Below are 6,119 nucleotides of genomic sequence, written 5' to 3' on the forward strand. Positions count from 1 at the left end.
AAAAAAAAAAAAAAAAAAAAAAGCCCTGTGGCAGGAAGACATGGCAAGAACAAGGGACTGAAAGTTGGGAATGTGTGAAGGAGTAAGTCCTGGCTCCTCCACAGAGTGTGTATCACAAGTTGTAATTTTGTGTTTACTCGTTTATTGTTTACCTTTATCACTGCAGCAGGTTTCAACTCGAGACACATTGGAACCACCCAGAGCAGTGTTAAAAAAATACTATTTCCATCAGGCGAGGTGGCTCACGCCTGTAAATCGCAGAACTTTGGGAGGTGGAGGCAAGAGGATTGCCTGAACCTGGGGGTTCAAGACAAGACAAACCTGGGCAACTTGGCAAGACTTCATCTCTACAATAAGTAAAAAAATTAGCTGGGCATGGTGGTGCATGCCTGTAGTTCCAGCTACTTGGAAAGCAGAGTTGGAAGGATCACCCGAGCCCAGCAGGTGGAGGCTGTGGTGGCCATGAGCATGTTACTGCATTCCGGTCTAGGTGACAGAGTGAGATTCCAACTCAAAAAGGCTCAGGCAGTCTTTCCACCTCATCCTTCCAAGTAGCTGGAACTAGAGGTGTACACCATCATGCCTAGTTAATTTTACAATTTATATGTATTTATTTTATTTTATTTTTTTTGAGTAGGAGTCTCACTCTGTCACCCAGGCTGGAGGGCAGTGGCACACTCCCGGCTACCGCAGCCTCAATCTGCTGGGCTCAGGTGATTTTTCTGCCTCAGCCTTCCAAGTAGCTGGAATTACAGGCACATGCCACCACGCCTGGCTAGTTTATTTATTGTAAGATGGGGTCTCATCAAGTTGTCGCAGCTGGTCTCGAACCTGTGGGCTCAAGCAGTCCTCTCACCTCGGCCTCCCAAAGTTCTGGGATTATAGGCATGAGCCACTGCACCCGGCCTTTTATTTATATTTTATATTACGCCTGGGTGACAGAATGAGATTCCAACTCAAAAAAATAAAGAATCATATGCCAAGTGTGGTGGCTCACACCTGTAACCCCTGCACTTTGGGAGGTTAAGGCCAGAGGAGTGCCTGAGTCCAGGGGTTCAAGATCAATCTGCACAACTTGGCAAGACCTTGCCTCTACAACAAAAATTTTAAAATTGCCGGACATGGTGGCTCATATCTGAAATCCCATCACTTTGGGAGGCTGAGGCCAGAGAATTGCCTAAGCCTAGGGGTTCGAGACCAGCCTGGAGAACTTGGTGAGACCTTGTTTCTACCAAAAAAAAAAAAAAAAAAAAGAATTAGCTGGGTGTGGTGGTGCATGCCTTTGGTTCCAGCTACTTGGAAGGCTGAGGTGGAAGGATTGTCTTAGCCCAGCAGATCAAGGCTGCGGTGGCTGGGAGTATACCACTGCCCTCCAGCCTTGGTGACAGAGTGAGATTCCAACTCAAATAAATAAATAATAAATAAATTAGCTGGGCATGGTGACGCGTACCTGTAGTTCCAGCTACTTGGAAGACTGAGGTGGAAGTATCACCTGAGCCCAGCAGGTCAAGGCAGGGGTGGCTGTGAGCGTGTCACTGCACTCCAGCCTGGGCGACAGAGTGAGACTCCAACTCAAAAACAAAAACAAAAAAGGTTTCCTCAATGCAATCTCCCCCAACCATTTAATAAAGTTTTAAGTGTGGCAAAAAACCACATAACAAAATTTACCATCTTAATTTTTTTTTTTGAGTTGGAGTCTCACTGTCGCCCAGACTGGAGTGCAGTGGCATGCAGCCTCGACCTGCTGGGCTCCGGTGATCCTTTTGCCTCGGTCTTCTAAGTAGCCGGAACTACAGGCGTGCACTACCACGCCCGGCTAATTTTTAATTTATTGTAGAGACTAGAGGTCTTGCCAAGTTGCCCTGGCGGGTCTCGAACTCAAGGTTCAGGCAACCCATTCGCCTCGGCCTCCCAAAGTGCTAGGATTACAGGCTGAGCCACCGAGCCCGGCCTTACCATCTTAATTTTTAAGTGCACAGCTCAGTAGTGCTAAGTACATTCATGTTGGTGTGCAACAAATCTCTAGAACTTTTGCGTCTTGCAAACCCAAAATTCTGTAGTCACTGAGCATCTCCCCACCCCCTCAATTTATGGGTGAAATGATACTCTGTAAACAAATATTTAGTGGAATCGCTACAACAGCAAGAAGTCAGACTTTTGTAAAATACAGGATTTACTCAGGTGTATGCCTCTTTTCTTGCCTAGACTAAGTTCCTTGAAGTCAAGGATCCCTTCCTGCCCTTGTGTTGCACCTTGACACTCAGCATCTTGGAGTGTGTGCACAATGACTGTGCAATCATTTATGCAAGGATGAGGAGGATTGGGGAGGTTGGTCACAGCAAGGAACTAAGTGGCCCAGAGGGAAGTAAAACCACTTAGACACTCCTTGTTTTCCTTTACTTCCTTTGGACAGAGACATGGATACTATGTGTGATGGTGTAGGTTGTTCACTGCTCAAGGTCATCAAGCTGACCCAAGCAAGTGTGGCCGACATCCAACACTGCTCATCAAGCTGAGGAGTGGTTGTCCCCAAGTCTTGGCTGGGGACTGAGGAAGGCTTGGTTCCTGCTAAAGATTTGGGAAAACGTCATCTGCTGGGCCCCACTGCATTGCCCATCAGCGGCCCTTCTCTTTTTTTTTTTTTTGAGTTGGCGGTCCTTCTCTTACCTTGCTGGTGGGATTGGGCTTCTCTCATCTCCAGGTCATGGGTCAGTTCTGGGTATAGAAAAGAAAAGATAGGTGTGTGTGTGTGTGTGTGTGTGTGTGTGTGTGTGTGTGTGTGTGTGAGAGAGAGAGAGAGAGAGAGAGAGAGAGAGAAGGGAATAACAATTCAGTAAAAGTGGCAATAAGGATCCTTGGAGACCATCTAAAACACCCCACATACCTACCTTACTACACCCAAGATGAGATATGTCCAAGGCACAGCCTGATTCTAATAGGCTTGATTCTAAGCTCAGAAGTCTTTTTAGACCGGACTCTATGGCTCAGCCTGTAATCCCAGCACTTTGCGAGACCGAGGCCAGTGGATTGCCTGAGCCTGCGGGTTTGAGACCAGCCCGGGGAACTTGGTGAGACCTCGTCTTTACAATAAATAAAAAATTAGCCAGGTGTGGTAGCCGGCTTCTGTAGTTCTGGCTACTTGGAAGGCTGAGGCGGAAGGATCGCCAGAGCCCAGCGGGTGGACGCTGGGGTGGCCAGGGTGACCATGAACATGTCACTGCATTCCAGCCCAGGTGACGGAGTGAGACTCCAACTCAAAAAGAAAAAAGCCTTTCTAACACAAGGTTTGAGCCTGGTTTTGGGGTTTAGTTCAACCCTGTGGGACTGAGGAACCTGACTTGTCTAGGACTTCCTAGGGATGATATGCCCCTTCCCAGGGATGGTATGCCAACCAAAGCAGTTCTGGAGGACCCTTGTTGTGCAGGGCTTTGACCTTAGTGTTTAGCTGATGGATTCTGGAGTGTGGAGAGCTGCCTGGGGACACTGGAGGTGGGCTCAAGGCAATGGCTGTTTTCCAATCCGGACACGACTTTCACTATTTTTACGCCAGTACTGTTGGGCCCGTTATTATTTCAGCATCAACATGGCCCCTTCCCAAACCCCATATTTCACATGGGCAGACAGCAGGCCTTCATGTGGAGAACAGCGCCACCTGGTGATGGGAAGCCTGCATGGGGCTTGGCTTCGCATTGAGGGGGCGGAGCGGGCAGCCAAGGAACCGCCCAAGGGCACTCGTGCAGGAGCAGTTTCCTCCTGGGTGCTGGTGGCTCAGCCACCACCCCTACGCCTCCCTGTCCAACCAGTCTCCATTCCTTCGTGCCCCAAATGTCCCATTTCTCAGTTTAATGATTTTTGCAACCCCACTCCCACCTCCCCAACTCCAACAGGGCTCGGGAGCTGGGAAGAGGGCAGAAGGAAACCAGAAGCCACAGCTGCCTGTGAGGGAGATCTACTCAGGAGCACTTGTGTGCACCTGCAGGGATGCAGTCTGGTGCCCAAATGCAGAAGGTGTGAACCTGGGGGTTGGGGAATGTAATCTGGTGATTAAGATTTCCTCAATGCAGCAGGGTGTGATGCCTCACGCCTGTAATCCCAGCACTTTGGGAGGCCGAGGTGAGAGGACTGCCTGAGCCCTCGGGTTCAAGACCAGCCTGGACAACTTTGCAGAGCAAAGCACCTCCAGAGACTAGCTTTGTGGCCATTCCGCCTACTCCTTCTTGCTGCTGTCACTGGGTTCTTCTAGAGACCAGGGGCTTGTGAGAGGCACCTTCTCTGGGGAGGCCAATTGTTGCTAGGAGACAGACAGCCCAGGGTGCCTGGGCCTTTTGCTGTGACCCGAGCCTGAACCTTTTCCCTGGGGCCCCTGTGAGGACTCTAATGCCTCCACCCCACAGGGTTTCCTGGGACCAACTGGGCCCGCTCCCCTCCAAGACCTTCCGATATAGCTCAAAGGACCCCGGACTAGGTTTGGGAATTTCAGAGTGAGGAATCCTCGGCTCTGCCACCAACTCCCAATGGGCTGGTTTCTCCTCAGCCCTTAACCACAAGACTTACAGGTGGGGAGACAGAATCCTAGCTGGGCTCTACTCCCCATCCTGCAAATCTTCCTGTACATCTTCTGGCCAGAGTCCCTGTGGTCTAAATGAGCATGCTGTAAGGTTAGGTACACTGTGTGACCTGGGGCTGGTAACTGCTTGCACCTCTCTAAGCCTCAGTTTTCTCATCTGGAAAATGGGGATAAAATAGCAACCTCTTTACAAGATGTTGCCAGGATTCAATGAAAGAAAATAAACCAAGGGCTTGGCTCAGGGCTGAGTTGGTGCTGAATACATGGGAGTAGTTCTTGTCATCTTCCAGATTGTCCCAGAACACACCATCCACCTCTCAAGCCCTTCATTCTGGGTCCTCACCCATCCTCAGCTGGCTCCCCAGAGGCAGCCTGTCTTCCTGGCTCCTACACCAGCCCCTCCTCCTTCCCCTCCTCCCACCTCTGGAGTCTTCTTTAATCTCCCTTCATCTTCTCCTCCTCACCACCTCCCCCTTGGAGAGAGGGCCTTACTCAGTCATTTCAGCCCCAAGGGTTATTAATCAATAACTGAGAGGCTGTAGCCCATACCCATCTGAGAAGGGTAGTGTGGGTGAGAGCCCTCTGTTCCTGTTACACTTTCTTGGGATCTGGCCTATGTCCTGAATGGATGGACCACAGGCCCTCAGAATTAGGGTAAAAAGAACTGGACTTGTATATGGCTCAGGAGGAGGCTGTGGTGGCTGAGTCAGAACTACTGTCTTCTTGTGCCACAGTGTGAGAAGCCAGGTGGGTCACTCAAACCCTCTGGACCTCAGAGTTTCTCTCTGAGCATTGGGGAGCCTCCCATGAGCAGGGGCTGAAAGGTAGGTGGAAGTCCAGCATTTTGGGGTGAGAGCGCCCAGATAACTGTAGAGGCACATAGGCCTGTGAGTCTGGAGCTCTGGGTCTTAATCTTGACTCTACCACTAACATATATTGTGTGGCTGTCTCTGGGCCTCATTTTACCTACTCGTATAATGAAGAAGTTGGGCTCTCCCGCCTAAGAAAGTCTATGAGCTATTGGCTCTAAAGCCTGCATTTGGAGACTTAGCCTCGGTGAGCACTTGGGCCTGAGTCAAGCCTCTGAGAGACCAGGCAGCTGAAGCCCCAGGTCGGAGAGTGGAGGCCAGGGTTGGGTCTCCTTTCATTCCTGGTGCCTCCCTCTGCTCACCTTACAAGTTCAGTCAGTGGCCAAGTCCTTTCCTTTAACCTGCCTCCCACAGTCCTCTTCATCAGCTCTACCACTAGTCTCTCTTCCTCCCTTCTCAATTCCATACAACTGCCAGACTGAGTTTCTTTTTCTTTTTTTTTTTTGTTTGTGAGTTGGAGTCTCACTCTGTTACCCAGGCTGGAGTGCAGTGGCACACTCATAGCCACTGCAGCCTTGACCTACTGGGCTCAGGTGATCCTTCCGCCTCAGCCTTCCAAGTAGCTGGAACCATAGGCATGCACGACAATGCCCCACTAGTTTTTTTGATTTATTGTAGAGATGAAGTCTCGCCATATTGCTCAGGCCAGTCTCAAATCCCTGGATTCAGGCGATCCCCTCGCC

The sequence above is a fragment of the Carlito syrichta genome, unplaced genomic scaffold, assembly GCF_000164805.1.
Source record: "Carlito syrichta isolate Samal-C Ts95f unplaced genomic scaffold, Tarsius_syrichta-2.0.1 Scaffold311470, whole genome shotgun sequence".
NCBI classification, from domain to species: Eukaryota; Metazoa; Chordata; class Mammalia; order Primates; family Tarsiidae; genus Carlito; species Carlito syrichta.